The 24,146-nt window shown below is 40.7% G+C and overlaps 1 long non-coding RNA gene across 1 annotated transcript in view; it reads left to right on the top strand.

The window, feature by feature from the left end:
- Positions 1-23,785, top strand: part of LOC125482786 — a 36,002-nt gene extending 12,217 nt beyond the window's left edge. The window contains exons 3-4 of the long non-coding RNA XR_007261758.1: positions 18,066-18,170; positions 23,113-23,785. This is a non-coding gene — a long non-coding RNA (uncharacterized LOC125482786). The remainder of the gene's footprint in view (positions 1-18,065; positions 18,171-23,112) is intronic.
- Positions 23,786-24,146: the final 361 nt, after the last annotated feature.

The raw sequence follows: 24,146 nt of genomic DNA, 5'->3' as shown, positions 1-24,146 counted from the left end.
TCACAATCACTAAGGAAGCAGTACCGAGCAACTGATCCAACTATACACTGATAAATCCCCAGAGCGTGATGGACTTCATCCTACACTCTTAGAAGAGGTGACTAATGAGGTCATAGATGCTATTATGGCTGTGGGTCAGAACCCTGAAGTACTATGGACAGCTTTAACTATTAATTCCAGAATGTGTTTTTTTTAAGAGGGATGAGATAGCCAAAAATGGCTGTGGATGTGAATCAAATGGCTGTCTTGACAGAGATCAACAGAATCTCACACTTAAAGATGAAAAGAGAACATCAAACAACTCTTCAAAGGCAGAAGAGGCAAGTCAAAAGAGAGTTGTCCATGAGCTCTTGTGACTACAGTAATAATGGGAGGCTGATGATACCCTGCTCAGTGGCAAGTGATGCCTGCAGGTTACGTCCAAAACTACAGACACATTTTGTTTTTCCCTCTGAAGAATACACAAGGCCAGGGATTAAAAACATTGTTTCAACTCTGCTGTTTGCTAGTAGAACTGAACATTCTTGTGGGTGCTAGTGGGCTAAGGTACCCACGTAAACTGACTTGTATTCGCTCGTTACCATGCTGTGAAGGTCACAGTTGAAGAGTTATTTCCTAACCACCCCAGTGTTCCAGGAAAAGGTAGTCTCTCACTCTGAGTGCTAGCAGCCAGCTCGCTAGTAAGCCAAACAAAATAACACAGAACAGCAAAAGCACTCTCTCTCATAACATATGCTGAAATTCAATCACAATCAAAAGGAATCAGAATAATAGTTTTTCAGGTTGGCTGATATTCTAAGATTCTTGAAGTTGACTGTTCAAATACCAATGTCAGTGCTACCAGTAACCTGTACTGTAACAATTGCAATGTTCACTGTTTCACTGTTTATGAACAATTCAGAAACTGATCCATATATCTTTCTTTAACTTTCAGAGGGTTGTTTGACTTTGGAGCACTGCTTCAGAATAACGTGGGGTCTTTGAATAAGATGGAGATAGATTCTTGTTAAGCAGGGGAATCAAAGGTTATCGAGGTTGATGGGAAAGTGGGATTTGAAACACAAACAGATCCTCCATGATTTTATTGCATGCAGAGTAGGCTTGAGGGGCTGAATAGCCTGCTTGTGCTCCTCATTTTTATGTATTTATATGTACGTATTTGCACCCTACAGTTTGTATAAAATTTTGTGATTGGTGCAAGTTCATTATTCACAGAGCTTGTCAGGGATTAGATGCTTGTAAGCTTTGTCCTTTCTAAATGAACCAACTGAAAATTACAATGAATGAAAATGTTCAGAAACTATTCTTAGGAATAGTATAACTTCTCTGCAATATACCAGTATAAGATAAAGTCTGAACTTCTTTTGAAGTAACTTTGTCATAACACAGATCTATACCTGAGATTTCAATTGTGGAAGAATGGCTGCCCCAAAAATTGCACAATGTCTTCAAAGCACGATTTGTTGGAGGTATTATCTTACTCTTGGACATCGGCAGGACCACTGCAGAGATGCTACGTTGATCAGACACCTTAAATTTCCTTTGGCTCAGCGCCTTAACCCTGAAACAAAACCTTTTGTACTCACCCGCCTACATTCGTGCAAATATATAAGAGTACTTCAATTTCCCTACTTGGCAATACTTTTGAAGCATATGCTTCCCCCATAAATCAAAAATCAGATTGTGTCAATTGCCTGCCAGTTATAGGCATAAGGGAAACCTTCAGCTATGTATAATCTGAGCCCGTTGCCAAATGTGTTTTGGCATAATTGTGTTCTTCTTTTGGCAAGAAACTTACTCTCTTGCTGGCAAGTACCTTTTCTCAATAACTAGCAAGGTTGCCATTTGAAAAATATGCTGTTACCTCTCTGAACAGGTGTTTCCAACCTTGACCCTAATCATTTCACAAATTTTCTCGTCTATGACCAAACCATCTTGAAGTAAACTGACCTTTGCCACCCACTGCTTATGCTCGGAAAGAAACAGTTTACATTGGATACTCTTCGGTGCTGCAGGCGCTTCCAACTTTAACTGTTTACTTCTGAGATTGATGCTTTGCAGCAGCATGTTTTGATCGATGGGGGAGGTGGGTAATGGGTGTTGAGTTGTCATTCTTGTGTTCCTGCTTCAGCCGGATAGTATAAGGACAGTCTATGTATCAAATGATGAAACACAACCCAGGTATAAAAAATTTGCAGTGAGCAGAGAGGAGATGTATTAGAAAGAAGACACAAACTATGCAAGTTTTTCACTAATTCTGCATTGTTCAATTTGAAGCAAAGAAATTTTTATAAGAGGGCTCGTTATGTTAAGGAATGAGGAAAAGGTGACTGGAGCTGGGAAAATTGTTAATTACACTGCACCATTACAAGATCCAACTGCTCTCTGTTTTTATCATAGGGAAAGGTCAATTAAGCTCTTCTATGATTGATTAGCTGCACAGGGGAGTCTGAAGGAGTGATCACTCTGAACCATTCTGTTGCTCCTTCTATCAAGCCAAGTAACTGGGTCACCCTATATGGTGACAGCTCAATGAAATGGCCTTACATTTAAGCCTTGCTGTTCTGAAGCCCACCAGGTTCAGATATTCTAGTGAGTAAATTTGTTGCAGACATACAAGACCCTTCCAGCTGTTAAAATTTCAGATTTACACTCTGCTCCCATTACTCTGACAGTGGTTTTTGGTTACCTATGGCCAGCCTGCCCAGACATCTGCTGCCCAGTGTTGAGGCCATTCAGTCCAAAGCTGAACCATCGAAGACCAAAGCTTGTGTATCCTGTAAGTCCATCTCCAGTCTCCCTCAGTGAGTACTACGCGTGATAGAGGTTCTTTAGATAATGAGGAAAGATTGTGGTTTTCTTTTGAGCAGAAGAGGCTGAGTGGAGATATAATTGAGGTGCATAAAATCATGAGCGGCTTAGATAAGGCAGTTAGGAGGAACTAACGTCAATATCAGGAGGCATAGCTTTAAAGTAATTTGTTGACTCCTTTGGGTGGCTTTTGCAGGATCTTCCTTTCTGAGATCAGGGACGAGCCTTGGACTGGCTTCTCTGGAATCTTGTCTGTTAGTCCAACGGCCTGGCATGGCAGTCTTGCAGAAATACTGTCTTTTCCCGAACATAGGAGCCAGGATTTAAATTAAGATGGACTTTGTCTTAATTATAGAAGAATTTTTTTTTTATCTATGCCTTTTGTTATTAATATAGGTGCTGTGGTATGGCAACTTAATCACTTTTCACTCTACAGGTGACAATAAATGACTATTCTACTATTCTATTCAAATGACTAAAGGGGAATTAATGATTCTGGGCATCTAGAATTCACTGCGTCAAAAGGTGGTAGAAGCAAAAATCGTCATGGCAGCCAAAAACACTTTGATATGTACTTGAAGTGCTATAATTTACAAGCCTACAGACCCAGAGCTGTAAACAGGGATCAGGATGGGATGGTTCTTTTACAAGCTGCAAAGACATGCTGGGCCATATTACTTCTTTCTGTGTCACAGATTTTGTTTCTAATGTTGTGCTTGTCAAAAGCTGCACCGGAAGTGGACAGGAATTGCATGGACACCACTTTACATCTATACTGGCAGCCCAAGCATCCAAACTACTAGTTCCATACAGTTTGCTGTATGTTGTTGGAGCTGCATGAGTAATCCATCATACTCTTAACCTGTGTAGTGTAGATCGTTGAAAGGTTTTTGGGATCTGGAGTTGAGTCACTCACTGACTTGTTCCTGCATCCACAGTATTTATGGTGCTAGTCCAGTTAAGTTTCTGGTCAATGATGACACCACCTCCCTGAATGTTGAGCATAATGCAATTTGGCAATGTTAATAGCATTAAAGCCAAGAGATGTGCTTAGACACGTTCTTGTAGGAGATGGTCATTGCTAGGTAGTTGGCTGATATGAATATCACTTGCCAATTCTTGGCACAATTCTGAATATTGTGATGGATTTACTGTATGCAAAAATGGATTGCTTTGTTATCTGAGTGTGAAAATTAACCACGTCAGTGAAAACAATTGAAACCCAGAACAGTTTATAAAAGGAAAAAGAGAAAGACATGTAAATGTTTGTATTTGGAGATATTTGGGTATAGCTGAATCACAGAAATTACGTCAAAGAGTCATATCACACTGGAAATGTTAACTCTGCCTCCCTCTGCACAGAATGCTGCCAGGCCTGCTGATTTTCACCAAAACTTTCTGTTCTTATTTTAGATTTCTGGCATCCACAGTATTTTGCTTTTATTTAAGATAAATGGAATGTTAGCCTTCATTGCAAGGAATCAGGTGTATTTTTTTAAAAATTCACTTGTGGAATATGGGCAATACTGGCTGAGACAGCATTTATTGCCCATTCCTATTTGTCCTTGAGAAGGTGCATAGTGAGCTGCCTTCTTGAAGCGCTGCATGTTCTGCAGGCAAATTCATAATGCTGTCACTGAGGGAGTTCCAGGATTTTGACCCAGCGATAGTGAAGGAATAGTGATACATTTCCAGCTTAGGGTGGTGAGCAGCTTGGAGGGGAACTTGCAGGTGGTGGTGTTCCCATGAAACTGCTGCCCTTGTCCATCTAGATGGAAGTGGTCTTGGGTTTGGAAGGTGCCATCTAAGGATCTTTGGCAAGTATGAGAAAGGAAGCCTTTATTCAATTAATTAGAGCTTTGATGAGACTGCAACTGGAATACTGTGAATAGTTGAATGCCCTACCTAAGGAGGGATACATTTGCCTTAGAGGACTGAAATTGGATGAGATCAGAGAACTAACCCATAAGGAGAGATTGAATAGGATGGGTTTCAGTCTCTTGGATTTCAAAGGATGAGAGGTGATCACATTTAAATGCATAAAATACTTGGGGGTGGGTGCTTGACAAAGTGGATGCATTTAGACTGCTCTCCCTCCAGTGGAGTTTAGATTTAGGATGCTGGATGATGGACCAGCTAAGTATTGAAATGACACAAAATTTATTCAGTCAGAAGATCTGAGTATTGGAATTTTCTACCCTAAATAATCATGGCTGCTTGGTCACTAAGTACATAGAACATAGAACAGTACAGCCCATTACAGGCCATTTGGCCCACCGTGTCTGTGACGACCATGACGCCATTCTAAACTAATCCCATCTCCAGCATCATGGTCCGTATCCCTCTATTCCCTGCCTGTTCATATGCCTGTCTAAAAGCCTCTTAAACTTTGCTATTGTATCCGCGTTTGCCATCTCCACAGCAGCATATTCCAGGCACCACCCTCTGTGTAAAAACAACTTCTTCACAAATCTCTTTTAAACTTTCCCCTCTCACCTTAAACCCATGTTCCCTAGTATTTGACATTTCCACCCTGGTCAAAAAGACTCCGACTATCCACCCTATCCATGCCTTTCATAATTTTATATACTCCTATCAGGACGCTCTCAGCCTCTGATGCTCTAACAAAAACAATCCAAGTTTGTCCAACCTCTCCTTCTAGCTAATACACTCCAATCCAGGCAACATCCTGGCAAATCACTTTTGCACCCTCTACAAAGCCTCCCCATCCTTCCTATGGTGACGTAACCAGAACTGCATTCAGTACTCCAAATGTGGCCTAACTAAAGTTTTATACAGTTGCAACATGACTTGCCAACTTTTATACTCCGAGCCCTGGCCAATGAAGGTGAGCATGCCGTTCAGTGTATTTCTGACATTATACACTTGTGTTGCCACTTTCTGGGAGCTATGAACTTGCATCCTAAGATCCCTATGTTTGTAATCCTAAGAGTTCTGCCTTTGGAAGTATATTCAAAATTAGGATTGTTAGAATTTTGGACACAAGGGGAATTAGGATGGGTCAGAAAAGTGGTGAAATGGAATTTAAGCTTCAAACTTATTAAATCACAAAGCAGGCTTGAAGGGCTAAAGGGCCTAATCATGTTCTTATTTTTTATGTTTTTATGGTCTAGTTCTCCCATGCCAGTTATTGATCAATTCTGTATTAAAGATGTTGACTTAACAGCAACAACTTACACTGAAACAGCACTGTTAATGTAATAACATAATACAAAGTGCTTCACAAGAGTTTTATCAAATAAAAATTGACCCTGTCTATGTAAGGGAGTATTAGGACAACTGGCTAAAATGCCTGATAAAATGAGGTAGGTTTTAGGGAGAGTCTTACAGGAGGAAAGCAAGGCAGAGGGTTCTGGATGGAATTCCAGGAGTCGAGGGCAGTTGAAAGCATGGCCACCACTGATGGAGCTATTAAAATCATGGTCTTAAGATACTAGAATTGGAGGATTTCAGAGAGCTGAGAGGTTTGTGAGGCTGTAAGAGATTACAGAGATAGGGAGGGAAAAGGCAAGGTAGGATTGGAAAAATGGATGGAAATTTTAAAATTGAGGTTTTGCTTAACCAGAAACCACTGCAGCTCAGCCAGTTTGAGGATAATGGGCATTTTGTCTTGGTGTCAGTAAAGACACAGGTAGTAAAATGTTGAACAAACATCGGTTTATGGAGGATGGAAGGTTTTATGCTGGCCAGGAATGTTTTAGAATAGCAGACTAGTTTATTCTAGAGGTAACAAGGGTTGAGGATTCAGCAACAGTTGAATTGAAGCATGGCTGGTTTTGGATCATGTTGCACAGGTAGAAGTAAGCAGTCATAGGACCTGTATGGATTTATCGTCAATACCTCATGTTGAGCTCAAGTATAACAAGTTGTAGGCAATCTGGTCCAGCCTCAGAGGATTGCCAGGGAGAGAGTCAAAATCAATGTCCAAAAAACAGAGTATGTGGTAGGAACCAAATATAATGGCTTACATCTTTCCAATATTTAATTGGAGGAATTTCAGAACAGCTGAATGTCAGACAAAACACAGTAGCAATTTAGAGACAATGGAGGTGTAAGATAGAGCTGGTTGACATCTGTCTATGCATGAAACCTGATATGTTTTTGGATGAAAATGGAAAAAAGTGGAAAAACGTAGTGGGTCAGGCAACATCTGTGAAGAAAGAAACAGAGTTAATGTTTTGAATCCAGTACGACTCTTCATTGGAACTGAAAGGGGCTGGAAAATATTTTCTTTTCTGCTGTTGACAGAAGGGGTAGAAGAGCCAGTGGAATGGATTGTGAGGGTGCCCGGAGTAAAAGACAAATGTGGAGATTATGGTGGTAAAGGAGAGAAAGAGATGTAAAATAGGTGTACATGTTAGGTGTGAAAAGGAGAAAATGGTCCACTCTGCTGAGCAAAACCAACAAGACACAAACAAGACATGGCTAGGGAAGGGTGGGGGATATAAGAACAAGAACAGAGGTCATGCTCTCAAGTAGAGAAACTCAATATTAAGTTCTGGGGGATATAAAATGGAAAATGAGATGTCATTGCCCCGACTTGTATTGGACTTCATTGGGACACTCAAAATGTTAACTCTGTTTCTCTCACTACAGATTATGTCAGAATTGCTGCATTTCTGTGGCAGTTTCTGTTTTTATTTCAGATCTTCAGCCTGCACAGTATTTTGTTTTAATTGAGAGTTTTTTTGGATGGTGTCAACAAGGGACAAATGAGAAATAGATGGGGACAAAGAACAGATCCTTTGGGAATGCCAGAGATAACCATGTAAGAGTGCAAAGAGATGCCATTGCAAATGCCTTTCTTCCTAAGACTGGATCAATCAGAATAGAGCCAGACAAGTGCATTCTCATCCTGTTGGATGAGAAATCACAGAGGCGAGGGATGTGATTTCACATCTGGAGTTATCGTGGACTGTTACTGATTTAAATCGATTCCCATTTCGGCTTACATTTCAGGATATTGAATACTTATCCTGGGAGCAAATTGCCACCTAATACTCCGGAATCTGAATTTACCTTCTGGTAAATTGTTGCCTGTTTTTGAGGTGACTCATCACAGGAAAACAAGTCAGCAAGGCCTCCACTGAATTTCTGTGCCTAGAACTAGCTGGTAGAATTTAATTCTGCAACTCCTGAAGGGGCTTACTGATCATACATTGACTGCCCATTTTAGCATATGTAAATGGTGGGAAGTGACTAGGGCTTAGTCCACATTTAATTTTCTTCAGTTGTTATTCTGGCTTCACTGGAGATGTTTAGATTTGTTTGTTGGTAACAACCAGCTGGTATGTATAGTGAAGATCACCAAATTTATTTCTGGAAAAGGCAGGACTATGGGAAGATTTGGGAATTGGACTGACTTGATTGCTCTCCATGGAGTTGGCATGTATTCTGTGAACTAAATGATACAATCCTTTAGTCGCTGTTTGATTATATTACTTTCTTCGACTCAGAATAATTATTTGCAGATTTTTCTTTGTTTTTATGAAGTCATTGGCCTATTTCTTTACATTGCTGCCACGAATAAAATTTTGCAGTGGTATTTTATCTTCCTTTCATAGTGGTGGAGCCCCGACAGAAAGAGATTGTGCTGAGCGCTTACCCTGCATGTGCAATTGGCATCTGTCCAGAAAATGCTGAGTTCACATTGAGGTCATCTGATAGTTGGAAGTCCTCAAGTCCTCCCCTGCCCTACTTCTGGCGGGAATTCTGCAAATAAGCGAAGTCCAGGACCATAGTACATTATGTACAATTTCATTTTTGCACCCTTTTTTAATACAATGGCATGTCCATGCAACTTTACTCAACTTACTTCTTCTGAATTTGGATGCTCTAAATAGTGGAAAACTGAGGCTCCAATTCACCTACAGCAATGAAGCAAAGCCACTTTATAAATTGCTAATAATGTGCTTAATGTATTCAATCCTCTAAAAGTTGTCTAAGTGTCTTGAGAAATGCTCATTGCCAATCCAACGTAAACAAGAGCATTGTGGAAGTGCAGGTTGACAATAAAAAGTATCCAACCTTATACTTCTAACATTGAAGCTTGTTTTGAAATACTAACTTGTGAACACACTAGTACTTTATTTTGGCTTATCAGCATCAACATGTCATATCAAAAAATTTGTCAAATTTACTCATATCACTCTTTGCAGTTGTATTATGTCTCTTTGTCAGTCTAGGTCTCCTTATATACTTAATTTCACTGAGAACTGAATGACGGACCAAATAAAAGCATCATAGCCTCTAGCTCAAATGTTTAGCGTCTATTGAAGTCTGAAAAAGAACAGAAGACTGGGCAAATTTAACAGTTTGTTTTGCTTTGACATCATTTGGCAGGGAGTGAAGTGCCCTTTGCTTTCCCGTCACCATTGTAATGAATATAGAGGGACAGTCATTCTGATAAGGGTCGAATTGTACCATTTAAGCAGCACACTAAGGACCTCATGCTGCCACAGCTGGCGTTTCCCCAGTGCTGGATAAGCCCTCTGCCATGTAGGGTAACTTCCTGGTAAGTTGGACAATTGGCTATGGGCTGAGGAGAGCAGGGAGGTTTGGGATGACTGCTGTTAGTGATGACTACTGTTGAAATTGAGAGAGGTGTACTCTGGCCAAAGAAGGGAAGTGACTTCACCCTAACATGGGATCCCTGGTCAATAAGAGACACCTAGAAGTCCTTGCAATGGATTTTGCAATTTTTGACTCCAGCAGTAACAGGACTGAGCCTGTTCTTATATTCATGGAAGACTGTACATACCATTCCAATCTGTGAACAAAAGGCCTCAGCAGCAGCCAGAATGCTGATGTGTAATTGGTTTATCTATTTCAGTTTGCTATATCAGATTCACAAGGACTCAGTTCTGTGAGGGTGATGCTACGGGAACATTGCATGGTCAGTGGCATTGCTAAGAACTGCACCACCCCTTATAACCAGAGGGTCATGGATAGTGTGAATGATTCAGCCATAGACAGCATGACCCTATCATGTAGGAATAAATTAAAGTGGTATGAGTACTTTGTTGAGCTGGTTTATACTTGCAAAAGCACCTCACACTCATCCACAGGCTTTTCTCTACACTACCTCTTCTTTGGTTGAGACAGTCCTTCCCATAGACCATTTTCTTGGTCTCACCATGTTTTCTGATGAGGATGGTTAGGTCAATGAGTGGGTAGGCCATGTATTCGCGATGGTGTTGATGAGGACTGAGAGAGAAGCGCTGAGAATAACAGCATTGAATGATCACAAGGCTGCTAACGTTAACCTTCTAATCTGTACAAGAGTATTCCTTCAAAATTGGAATATCAGGAGTTGAAACAATATACAGAATATGTGGGACCCTGAACCCCAAAGAGTCATCAGGCAGCTATATACAAGCGGCCAGAGCAATGTTACTGAACCAATAGCTAGAGGCAGCCTCAGGAAATAGTTCTCAGAGAGGAGTTGCTTGGGGTCAGAGTCTGGTGGATGATATGGAGGCAAACAGCTCCTTCAGTGGCATTGTGGAATCTGGAGTGTTGGTGTGTTATAGAACCGGATAGCAGTGAGGAATCCTGGAGTGACCTGCGTGTTGTGAATTTGGAGGGGGTGAGGGGCCTGGTGGGGAGGGGGCAATAGGTTGTCATGTCCAGTGTCGGGAGATCCACTCACATGCTGGGAAATGGCTTAGGGAGGATCAACCAGGAAATAGAAACTGAAATAACATCAATCATACAGCTCCTGGAGACCTGGCTGACCTAGACTCCATGTAGGTGAGCTGCCACAGAGCCTGGTTCCCTTGGAGGGCACTAGGACAGATCAGGGGCTGAGAAGGTCATCTGGAGCAAATGCTCAATATCACCCCAACCTTTACCATTGGCCCAGATCAGTGAGGTGAGAAAAGAACGCTGCCTGTGTGTGAACTGAATATTCTAGCCAGCATGGTGCTATTAAAGCTATGAATCACAAAACCACTTAGCAAATGATCACTGAGTACTATGTGTAGGGGCTGGGACAGCAGCTTTCAAGCAGGAGTGTGTGTGTATGGGACTTCCAGTAGCAGGTGGAGACGATGAGGGACAGCAGCTAACATACGTGAATGGACACCTCTGGAAAAAAAAAAGGGAGTCTTTAGGGAAAGCCACCTTTTGTGATTGGGTCCTTGTCCAATGCAAGACTTTGGTGAGAAGTGATCAGATACATAGGTTCTCCTAGTCGTGATAAAATGTCAGTGAGCCAGTGGTATGTGAGTCTTTTAATTCCTTTTCTATTTGAAGTGTAAACCTTGGCAGATATTTGAGAGGCAGTGGCACTATGGTGTTCACTGTACAACATTGGTAGGTGCAGAGAAGTGATAAACGTTGCTTGCACATGAGGCATGTGATGGAAATGGAGACCCAATCTTCTGTGTACCAGGCCTGTGCAGTGGCAAGCTTACATGGTAAACTCACACTTATAAGGGCATGAAGCATTGAGTAGATAGCAGAATGTACTCTGGTGATATGCAGTTGACTATTCAGCTTTTTGAGGCACTGGATATCCTCTGTCCTCTGGTTCCCACAAGTGGTAACCTCTGCAGCCACTTTGGTCCAGCATGCCTTGGTGACTTGAGTTTGCCTCTTGCTGCCAACCATTAAAAACAGCACACCTTTTCTTTCACTGCAGGAGAACTTCTAGGAAGATGTCACTGAAGCGTGGGGCATTCTTTGAATGTGCCACAGGCATCTCTCGGTTTGGTGGGTGTGATGAACTAAGGCCCTCTGTTAGTCCTGTGTTGCAAAGTGAAGTGCTAGCCAGGTGCCATGGTGCCCAGATTTTGGAGCCTGGAAGGCACTTGTAGGGACCATAACTTCCTGCCCACCTGCTACTAAAATTTAGTATTTTAACCATGCATGAAAATGTAATTTTAAAAGAGAAAACCTGTCCTGTCTCCAAGCAGCAAAACCTTCTGCTTTTTAGCCTGCCCTGTCACTTAGTCTCAAAACACGATAATTCTGCACATTGAGGAATTCATTTGTAACGCATCCTGATGGGATTAACAGCATTCTGCTGACTGCTCTTCCAATACTGAGGCATTAGAGCTGCACCAATATTTTCTCTCCAAAAGTCTTACAAACAAATACTTCACCCCAGCAGATCTCACAAAATCTAACCCACTCATAAATCATGGATTCAATGTAAATAACAAAATCTAATTCATTATAATCCTTCAATATATATTTCATAAAAGGCTCAACCTTGCATAATTCTGCTTCTCCTGGATGTCTCACTGTGCTTTCCTATTACCTTTCACATGCAGTGTTTGGGTGCAAGCTCAAGACTGTTACCATGGGATGTGGTTGTCTCCATGTGTAAAGAATGTTATAAAACTGACACGGCTATTCCTTGACAGCTGAGCCCTGGGAAGGACCTGGTGTGGGCTGCACTTTCTTTACAACTCCCTGGACAGCTTGGCTTTGTCTGCTGCATCCTCTTTGAGTCAGCTTCTGAAGTGTAAGGCCGGAGTCCTAGGTACTTGCTGAGGCCCTGTTTTTCTGATGGCCAGATAATCATTTCTGTAGCATAGGTTGGGGTACTTTGCATGAGGAACCTGTAGAATCTCTCAACATAGCAAATTCCGAGGGAATTGCCCAGAAAATTGGAGGTTCTGCTGGCCACTTCTCCTGTGCCTGGAATGCTGCAGAAGTATCCTTAAGTCAAAGAATTAAGAGGGTTCCACTGCAGTTCAGTAAATAGTTACTCAGGAAATGTTAGAACATTATAAACTTAGACTAACTCCCAAGATACTTTACATCTGTCTAATTCTGTGGACACCTATACTCTCCTCTCAGAACCTCACACCCTGCCCTAATCCCAGGACCTGAAACACCCCACCACCTGACTCAGTCGCCCCTCTCTTTCAGGTCAAGACATCTCTCCTATATCCCTGTGACCGGACAACAACCCCTATTCCACTTGGGAGATGACATCCGTTCCCCCGCTTCCTTTTACATAAAAATAAGATAGCCTTACACATTCCTAATGTGTCTTTCATGATACACTGGGAGTAGAAGAGAAGGAAGATCAGACATCAACAGCAAATGAGTGTCTGCCGGCAGTTGGCGCACAGAGATATTTTTTGGTATAAGCAAAGGGGCAGAAAGTGTGGCTACAGAGGGAGAGTATGGAAAAGGAAACAGAGGTTTCAGGAGAATCAGGGCAAGACTGGCAGAGTTTTTGAAAGAAAAATAATACTATTGTCCCTTCAGTGCCAGTACCAAGTGGACACAGTGTACCTGGAATGTAGGAAATGAGCAGGCCGATGGTGCTAAGGGTTGGGGGAGAAGACGGAAGGGATGAGGTAAGAAACAAGGGCAAGGGACAGCTTTCAGTTGGCATCTTCTTTCTAATGCTGGGTCCCTAGATCAAGTGCAGAGTCTTTGAGTGAGGAATTCCCTACGCACCACTGCCGCTCCCCCCCCCCCCCCCCCCCCCCCCACTCCTCAACCCCCACATGCCTCCAGGGACCCTACCTGCCATTTTTACAGCAGATTAAATATTCTCCCGCCATCAGACTCTCGACACAGGGGAGGGCACACAATTCTATGCTTTGAAATGATCACAAGGACCATTTTAACATTACAGAGATGGATTTTCAAATTTTCATAAGATTGCAATGTGGAATGTTGGTTTTAAACTTATATTTAGCAGCTATTGCTTCTGATGTCTACAGCATTAGATTTGGTCCAAAAATAAATTGAACTATGCTATTATATATTTAGCTAGGACTATATATTTAGCAGGCACAATCTCAATTGAATGCTCCATTTCATGGCTGTGGAAAAGAACAGAGAAAGTAAACCAGCAAACAGTGAAAATTATGGATAAGAAAGTCATATTGATAAATTGAATTAATATTGGTTCAGGGCCAGCATTTGCTTGGATTAAATTATTTATAACATTTGAAAGAGGACAATAATGGAGCAGTCTGTTGGATACAGAAGAAAATACAATCAATCCAATGATCGATACTTAATATAAAGTGCAATGTTATTGCAGAACTGGGTTACCTTCTACAACACCAGCCTATCCATTTGTAGGGATGTAACAGAATTAGAGGAACAGAGAAATTTTTGGTGCAGTTAGGGTATGTGCTTTAAGAGAATGGTGAGGCCATAAGGGAATGCAGTTTTAAACATTTAAAATTGAGTCCAATTGGTAACATGAACCAATGTACATTACCGCAGATAGGAGTGACGCGGACAACATGCTTTAAGGAGGTTGGAAAATGAGTCTCAAAGTTTCACTATCACAGAAGGCAGGATGAGATGGGGAATTTCTTTCTTAGACAGATATCCCCCACCCCATCAGTAAAAAAGCGACCAAATGCAATGACATTTGCACCAGGGTGGGTACAGAAAGGAATTGAGCCCATTGCCCCAAAAGCAGAGTACAGGTGCCAGGGTGGACTAGTTAAAAGGTTAGCTTCAGTTCTCTGGGACATTGTTGCAAATGTCCTGCAATATTTTAGGTCCTGTAATCCTTAACCATGCTTATGACCAAATCCACACCCTCTTCCCATGCCTCCGTTATCCCAACTCATTACCATAGCCCTTTATAGTCCCCATGCCAGCTCAGGGCAACTAATGCACTTCCCTGGTCCATTCGTCCAGCGCATACTGCATACAGAACAAGTGAGCAGTATAACAACAATGGAAAGAGTGGAAATTTGCAGAAAATAAAACATCCATTCATCTTTTAAAAGAGCAAAGACAAATGGAAAACAAGGATTGTGAGTTGTTCCATGCTAACAATTGTATGAAATATAAATAACTAAATTTTCTAACTCATTAATTTATTTGAAACAAAAGCTACATTTAGAAAATAAATCTGCTTAAATGTATTTATCTATATTGTATAGTTGTTCATCTGAGAATTAAAGTTAGGATTGGAAAAACATTGCACAGTCATGCCCATATTGATGTGAAAAATACCATAGTTGCTACTGACTGCATTTGCTTCAAGTGTCTTGAATGGGAAATCTGAAACAGATGCCTTCAAAGCCCAGAGTGGAGTTAAACAAGGCTGTGATAAAGCCCCCATAATACTGACAATCTACTTGCCAATGACTATACTCATCTCAAAGATCAACTGCTCTCACTACCATGAAAGGTGGCTTGAGTATTAAATACTGTCTAGATGGGAAATTCTGTAACATTGGTATCTTCCACACCAAAACTAAATTGACCACAGTAAGTATTGTCACAAACATATAATTATAAATTTGGTAAAGAAGCCTATTCTGTCTTTCTATGATGGATATAGAATCTTACAAGATGGCTGTTGTTGACTCATAGCAGCCAAACATGGACAGACTGATGTATTATCTTAAGACTGAATCAAAAAAGGACATTAACAAATTCAAGAAGTTCCAGGACTGTCTATTAAAAACTCAAAAGGCATGAAGACTCAACAGCTTTTGTAGTGTTGATCAGGAGATTGGAAGGACACTACAGGGAATTCCAGTACTTTGCTTTGTGGAATAATGATTCATCAAAGTTAACACCAGCAGCCATTTTGCTTGATCGTAATTAAGAACTGACTGAAAGAGCCATTAATTTCTTTTCAAGAGATCACAGGAGTCCATTCACCAGCTCTAGCTTTCACTAGCTGTGAACAGAATGTGAGAGCTAGGGTTTATCTCGAGCACTGGAAGATGAAGAGAAATGGTACCTGGAAAGCCTTGCTACTCTGATGAAAAGAACTCTAAACAATTTCCAAATGGCACGCCAGCATGTCTAGCAAAGAGAAAGATTATTTACGTATTCCCTGAAGCTGTTCTAGCTACTGAGTCTACCTACATAGACAACCTCTAACTAGAGAAATTAGCAGAGCTGTAGAATTCAGACTTCAACTTCTCAATCCCTTCACCTCAGAAAAAGAATCTTCAAGCAAGTAATGGGGCTTGCAGTGATAATAGGCTGATCTTACTTTAATCTCTATAAGTATCTTGTATCCATATTTGCTTATAATCTTTGCATCTGCATTTTTAGCAAATTATTTTTATTATTTTTATTTGAATAAATTACTGCAGTAGTTTCACAATAAACTACTGATAATCTTGTTTTAATGCTGATTAGTTTTAAATTGGAACTCTGCAGAAATTAGACTGGAGCTAAATGAGCTGTACAAATACACAAACTACTCTGAGTACATGCCTGGTATGCTCATGATAATATACATGATCTACAGCTTGTGGATGACGACAGTGTCATTGCCCACTTTGCATATGGTTTTCAAGCTACTTTTGATTGCTTCAATTCTGCATATAGGAAACCTGCCTTGTCCTTGAATGTTACCAGAACAAAACTCATATCAATGTATAATTCATCAGCCAAATATTTCACATTCCACATGTTAAAGGAGAGATTCTAGAATATTTTGATAATTTCCCATACCTTAGCAACCACCATTTTCAAAGGCCACCATTGATGAGGAGATAAGACACTGTCAGCTCATCCTTCTACAAGTTACAACAAGTCAACATAAGTCCGAGTGTACAGATAAGTTGTTGTCACCATACTCCTGAGTGGACTGACCATCACGTCCTAGTGTCCTTTATGAAGCTAGCTTCACACCCTTTCACAGAAAGCTCCAAAAAAATCAGTTTCAATAGTGTGCACTGGGTGCTCTCAATCGGAGAGGTCTGACAATGAGTTGGAGGTGTACTGCTGTCACTTAAAAATTATTGCTGTTACTTTAAATATTCCCACCTGTTCTAAGAAAAACATTGGAAAACAACGACTCCAACACTCCCTGGCTTCTGAAGAATGTCTGAAGTAGAAATAAGAAAATCACTACAGTAGAGTTCTGGATGGGACTAGGGTACAGATTATTAGTTTCAAAATTCAAGCAAAAATGCCCATAAGAATGAGTTGCACTGTCAGGTTTAATATTGGTAATGTACTATTAATAAAACAGTTTATAATTTGAACTTGGAAACACTGCTGCCTGGTGTTTCCAATTAAATTGACAATCAATATTTGAGCAGCATCAATCCTAAGGTTTTTACTGTCAACAGTGATCATTTGTGTTTATTCTGCTTAGCGATATAGAGTATCCCATGACATTATCTGCTTTACAACAATTAATGTTTGTAAGAATTCCTGGGTTATCACATACCATCCCCCCTACAAATGTCCACATGACTCCTAAGCATCTTGCAGCAACTAGACACAATAGCAATTACAGAGGTCTGACAACACACACATGTATCCATGTACACATACCTACATTAAAAGGCAACAGCATAACAGGATAAAGATTGAAGGTTTGACTTCCCTCAAGAAAAATTGAACTATATTCTGTACAAGTTTAATTTAAAGACAGATTTAATAAATTCATATGATTGGCCCAAGACCACAGCCTCCTCTCACTATTTCCCGTTCAGATGTTGGTGCATTCGCCGAGCTGGGAGGTTTGATAGCAGACAACCAGCACCGAGCTATAAATCTTCACTCAAGCCCTGAACTACTGATTTAGTTAAAGGTATTAATATTGGGTGACTGAGCTCTTGTGGTGATGTGGCAGTGTCCCTACCTCTGAGACAGGAAGCCTTTGTTCAAGTCCCACCTTGCTCCAGAAATTCATCTTAACATCTCTGAGTAGATTAATTAGAAAATATCTATAGTGTTCGGGTTTTGTAGAACATTGGTAGTGTCCCTACCTTCAGGCCAAAAGATCCAGTTTCAAGTCGCACTTAGAATTGTAGAGTCATACAGCATGGAAACAGAACCTTCAGTCCAACTAGTCCAGACCGACCACTGTCCCTAAACCAAACTAGTTCCACTTGCCTGTGTTTGGTCCATTTCCATCCAAATCTTTCCTATTCATGTGCTTATCAAAATGTCTTTTAAATGTTGTTACTGAATCTGCATCAGCCATTTCCTCTGGCAATTCATTCCACATACGAAGCACACTCTGTGTAAGAAAGTTATCCCTCGTCCTTTTAAAATCTTTCTCCTCTCATCTTAAAAATATGACCCCTAGTTTTGAACTTGCCCACCCTAGGGAAAAGACTCTTGCTATTCACCTTATCTATGCCCCTCATGATTTTATAAATCTCTATAAGGTCACCCCTTACCTCCTACACTCCACTGCATAAAGTCCCAGCCTACCTAGCCTATCTTTATAACTCAAACCTTCCATTCCCAGCAACATCATAGTCAATCTTTTCTCAACCCTCTCCAATTTAATAATATCTTTCCTATAACAGAGTGACCAGAACTGTACAAAGTACTCCAGAAGATACCTCACCAACGTCCTGTACAACCTCAACATGATGTCCCAACTCCTATTCTCAAAGATCTGAGCAATGAAGGTAAGAGTGCTAAAAGCCTTCTTATCTACCCTGTCTGTATGTGATGTAAATTTCGAAGAATTATGTACCCGAGCCCTTGGATCTCTCTGTTCTGCAACATTACCCTGAACCCTACCATTAATTATATAAGTCCTGCCCTTGTTTGTTTTGCCAAAATGCAATACCTTGCACTTGTACAAATTAAACTCCATCTGCCACTCCTCAGCCCATTGATCCAACTGAACCTGACAAATGTCATAACCTGTCTGAACAGGTGGATTGAAAATATCTGCTAGTGGCAGGTGCATTTGAAGGGCCAGATCACAGGACATAAGAATGTTGGAAGGTTCCAGTAGTACAATTCTGTCTAGCTTCCTAGATCCATTGAGCTGAGCTGACATGTCATCTATACAATTAAGCTATTTCTCAAAACAATAATGTAACCATTTTTTTTTACCAGGCTATTTCTTATATCAGAAGACATTTTCATCGAGAAAATGGAAGAACTATGATATCATTCAACCAAACAGAAGCTGTGTGTGTCTCTATAATAGGCAGGTCTAAAAATGATGTTTCTCAACAAAGTACTGCAGAAACTCATGATGCGGGTCAGGCAGCATCAGGGGTGAAATTATGGCAGGATTAACATTTCAGTCTGTGACCCTTAATTGGAACTGAAGAGTCACAGACCTGAAATATTAGTTCTAACTTCCTTTCTTCACTAATGCTGTCTGACTTGTGCGTGTTGTCAAAATTTTCTGTTTTCATTTAAATACTTCTGTCTCCTCCAAATCTGAGAAGATAATTGCCAGATCGTGCACAACTATGTATACCATTTCCGGAAGACTCTGGCTGCAAAATATAGTTCCTTAGCACTGCTGGTTTCACTGCTACAGGAGCCGTATGAAAATAAAATGTTGATGGGTTCACTTCAAACAGCTTCCAACCTGACTGTCATTAAGTGTGTTCAATACATAGGCCTCCTGAGCATACACCAGAAGCAGTGGGAAGATTGTGACATATATCGGCACCAGTTTGATGGCTGCCATTTAGAATCTTGCTACTTCTGTTAAACATAGGCAGCATAACATGCATGCAGCGACTGGCAGACATTCTGCATGTGCTATTGAAAAGCATCATCATTCAACTTTTGCTTTTGATTATTTACTTGGTGCTGCAGAACTATTGGGAAGCTTGGCTCTTGTAGGAGTGGTGCTGAGCCCTCCACTATTTTGCTATGCACTTTGGAAGGTCTCTGAGAATAACAAATTATCTCAGAAATAGGCCCTTCAGTTGCCTGTCCCTTAAGCAGAAACATCACAGGGAAAGAGAACAGAGACATCAGCGTAGATAAGGAGATATCAGACAGAGGAGACAGAGGACCACATTCATGAAGCATTTCTCCTACTGCCAGAAACAGTCCATTTGCTGGCTATTTTTCACCAAGGAGGTGATCACAGAAATATGTCACCTCCAACATGGATCTGCAGGGCAAGGACCGTGCTCCCAATTGCCATCAGGATGGCTCAGTTACTAAACCAATTGACCCTTCCAACTGGAACAGACACTGTAAAGAACATACAGCAATTCACCATTCATTTCCTTCATTGCAACTGCAATTGCATGTTATTAGAAGGGACTTCCTTAAGAAATAGGTACCAATTCTCTATAGAGAGGTGTACTGGGTCAGGCTCTGACAACATGCAGTTGGTATGTGACCATAGTAAGATTATCATGTCGGTGAATGCCCGGTAGCCTGGTAGCAACCACAATACTTGCATCCTGCTCCAGCTGTTTGGTGCCAAAGTCTATCCACCCACATATGCCAGATGACATCCTTCCACACCCTGTCATCCAAATGAAGGCCATGATGCAATAGCGAACATTGAGAAAAACATTATTTTGGTGTGCTCAGAACATGCCAGAGAGCAACTCCAACAACACCTGAGAATCTTGACGGCATCCAAGACAAAGCCACTCACTTGACTAGCACATCCACAAGCATCCACTCCTTCCCCCACTGATGTTCAGTTAGCAACAGTGTGTACCACCCACAAGATATAAAGCAGAAATTCACCAAAACCCCTTAGACAGCACCTTCCCGCAAACACTGCCATCTAGAAGGACAAGGGCAACATGGCAACACCACCACCTGCAAGTTCCCCTCCAGGTGACTCACCATCCTGACTTGAAAGCATATTGTTGTTCCTTCAGTGTTACTGGGGCAAAGTGAAACTCCCTCCCTAACAGCATTGTGGGTCTATCTACACCAAATTGACTGCAGTGGTTCAAGAAGGCAGCTCACCACCACCTTCTCATGGGCAACTGGAAATGGGCATTAAATACTGGCCAAGTCAATGATGCCCACATCCCATGAATGAATAAAAAAGTTACCTATACATATATATTCTTTCTATCTACATACTAAAGCCTAATAGCAACCATGTAAATACTGTCAATTGTCATAAAAACCCAAGTTAACTGAAGTCTTTTAGGGAAGGAAATCTTCCATCTTTACTTGGTCTGGTCTACATGTGACTCCAAAACCCACAGCAATATGGTTGACTCTTAATTGGCCTCTGGGGTAGTTAGGGATTGGCAATAAACAGTGGCCTATCCAGTGATGCCTACATCCTGTGTATGAATAAAAGGAAAATTGAATTGAATTGCTTTCATTTAATGTCTCAATTTGCGAGTGTAAAACAAATGCTAAACAACCTAAATTCAAAAGATTGCAATAATTTTTCTAACTTATCTCAACTTCACTACACCTGTACAATGTACAAATTTCTCCCTGGATGTAGAATGTATCCATTATAAAGTTACTCCTCCAGGGACAATGAAACTCACCATCACTTTCATTCCTAGGTGTCATTTTTCGGAGCTATGATCCATTCTGTTAAAATGTTTACGGTGAGCTCTTTGACCTTCTTGCTAACTAGCAGGAACATAAGTTTATGAAAACTTGGTTACAGTAAATTCCACTTTCCTCAACCAAGTAATCAATATATATTGTGAATAATTGTGTCTCCAGCACTGATCCCTGTGGCACGCACTTGTCACAGGTTGCCGTTCTGCAAAATACTGTCTGATGTGTAAAGGTGAAGTTGCCATAGTTGTACCAGACCATAGGGCTGCCCTCTCTTTAGAGACATGACTGGTGGTGGTTTAACCTGAGGATCACCATACCTCAGGCAAGGGGACAGATTGGGAGTTCTTCACATAACCTGAGCAGATGCAGGCATAGAACCCATACTGTTGGCGTCACTCTGCATTGCAGACCTGCAAACCAAGCTAACAATCCCCTGCTTATGTGTAGCACCTTAATAGATGCCTTTTGAAAATCAAACATATTACAGTCACCGCTCCCCTTTTATCTACCCTGCTTGTTACCTCCTGAAAGAATTCTAGTATATTTTCAAGCTTGATTTCCCCCTCATGCAGCCACAATGCCTCTGCTTCATTATTTTATGTATTTCTAAATGTACTGCTAATACGTCTTTTATAATACACTCTAACAATTTTCTAATAACAGATATTAAGCTAACTACTGTATGGTTACATGATTTTTGTACCCTTCCCTTTATAAATAAAGGTGTTATACTGGCAGTTTTCCAATTCTCTAGGACTCTTCCAGAATCTAAAGATTCCTAGAAAATTAGTACCATAGCATCCACTGTTTCTGGAACTATTTGTTTTAATGTCCTAGGATGCACCCTATCAGGTTCAGGGGATTTATCATTTGTTAGCCCCATCAGTTTCACTGCCACTTTTTCTCTAGTATTTGTAGATATTCCCTCTTCTCCTATTGCCCCTTAATTATGTAGTAATTTTGGAATCTATTAGTGTCTTCTACTGTGAAGACGGATGCAAAGCATTTATTCAACTCCTCTGTCATTTCCTGGTTTTCCTTTATTATTTTTAGCTTCATTTTCTAAGGGGCTTTTGATAACTTCGGCCTCTCCCTTTTTTAAGGTATTTGAATGCTCTTGATGTCTGTCTCGATATTATTTTATCCTCAAAGTTTATCTTCTCCCTCTTTTACTTTTGGTTGTCTTTTGTTTTATTTTAAAACTTTCCAAATTCTCTGGCTTACCACTAATCGTTGTCACACAGTAAGTTTTTTCTTTAAGTTTGACGTTATCTTAACTTCCCTGGTTATCCATAATTAACATATTCCCATCCTAGATCTTTCTTCCTTACTGGGATATGTCTTTGTTGTGAGCCACAAACTATTTTCTTAAATGTCTGCCATTGTTCCTCAACTGTCTTTGCTGCTAAGCTCCTTTCTCAGTCCAATCCAGCCAGCTTTGCCCTCATTCCTTGTCATTACCCTTATTTAAGGTTAACACAGTTGTTTCCTTACCTCAAAGGCCTGTTGAATCTAGCTTATTAAGTATATTCAAGACTGAGGTAGACAAATTTATAATTAGTTAGGCAATCAAGGATTATGGGAAAATGGAAGAACAGTGGAGCTGAGGATTATCACATCAGCTGTGATCTTGTTGAATGCCAGAGTGAACTTGATGGGCTGAATGGCCTATTTCTGTTCCTGTCTCTTGTAGTCTATAATCTTGTGGTTTGTCCCTCTCAAAAAGAATGGTAAATTCTACAATGCTATGGTCACTGTATCCTTGAGAATCTCCAACTCTAAGATCATTTATTAAACGTGCTTCATTACATATTACCAGATCCAAAATAGCCAGATTCCTCAGTGGGTACATAATAGATTGTTCTTAGAAATTGTCCTGAATACACTTTGAATTCTTCCTCATGGCTACCACTGCAAATCTGATATCCCAAACTACATGAAGTTTAAAGTCATCCATGATTGTTGAACTCCTCAATATTCTTGATTTATTCTCTGTCCTACTGTATAGCTACAATTAGGGTGCCTATAGGATACTCCTACCAGTGTATTCTTTCCCTTTACATCTTTTACCTTTTGTTTGTTTATTCACAGGGATGTGGACATCACTGACTAGACTAACATTATTGCGCATTCCTAATTGCGAAGAGTCAACCACATGGCTGTTGCGGCTGTACAAGACATTGATGAGGCCACTTTTGGAATACTGCAAACAATTCTGGTCACCCTGCTATAGGAAGGATGTTGTTAACTAGAAAGGGTACTGAAAAAGTTTACAAGGATGCTGCCAGGGCTGAGGGGTTTGAGTTATAAGGAGCAGCTGGATAGGTTGGGACTTTTTACACTGGAGTGTCAGAGGCTAAGGGGTGAACATATAGAGTTTGATAAATTCATGAGAGCTATAAATAAGGTGAATAGCCAAGGTCTTTTTCCAAGGGTAGGGGAGTCCAAAACTGGAGGGCTTAGGTTTAAGGTGAGAAGGGAAAGATTTAAAAAGGACCTGATGGGCAACTTTTTCACACAAGGTGGTGCGGGTATGGAATAAGCTGCCCAAGGAACTGGGAGAGGTGAGTACAATTACAACATTTAAAAGACATTTGGATAGTTACATGATTAGTAAAGGCTTAGAGGAATATGGGCCAAACCAGGCAAATGGAATTAGGTCAGTTTAGGATACCTGTTTTCTGTACTCATTAGAGTTTATCATATTTTTATGCTTTGTAACTTCCACTGCTCAGTAAATGAATAAATTTCTTGGCATGTAAAACTTCAGTTTGCACTTAATGGGGTGTGACTTCTGATAGATTACAGAAAAATTGTAGTCCCCAGATTATAGTAGACTAGATTCACTTACAAACATTGTTGAGCTGATGAGTGAGATACATGTATCTACAACATGAAGTTGCAGCGAGAATATTATATCTGCATCAAATAGATGGTGGAAAATCTAGAAAATAGGCCAGCTCCCAGATTTAGTGAGTTCCTGGTGCTTTAGGGGATCCTGCATGATACTGTAGGCTTCTCTCTGCCTTTCTCAGGTCAAGTGAGCAATGAAGGCTCCCAATATCATTGTCATTTCATTCCCAGTATTTTAGTAAATAGTGCAGGATTAGCAATGAGGGACACGT

This window comes from Rhincodon typus, chromosome 3, assembly GCF_021869965.1.
Source record: "Rhincodon typus isolate 14 chromosome 3, sRhiTyp1.1, whole genome shotgun sequence".
Taxonomy (NCBI): domain Eukaryota; kingdom Metazoa; phylum Chordata; class Chondrichthyes; order Orectolobiformes; family Rhincodontidae; genus Rhincodon; species Rhincodon typus.
This window is presented reverse-complemented; position numbering and strand designations above follow the sequence as displayed.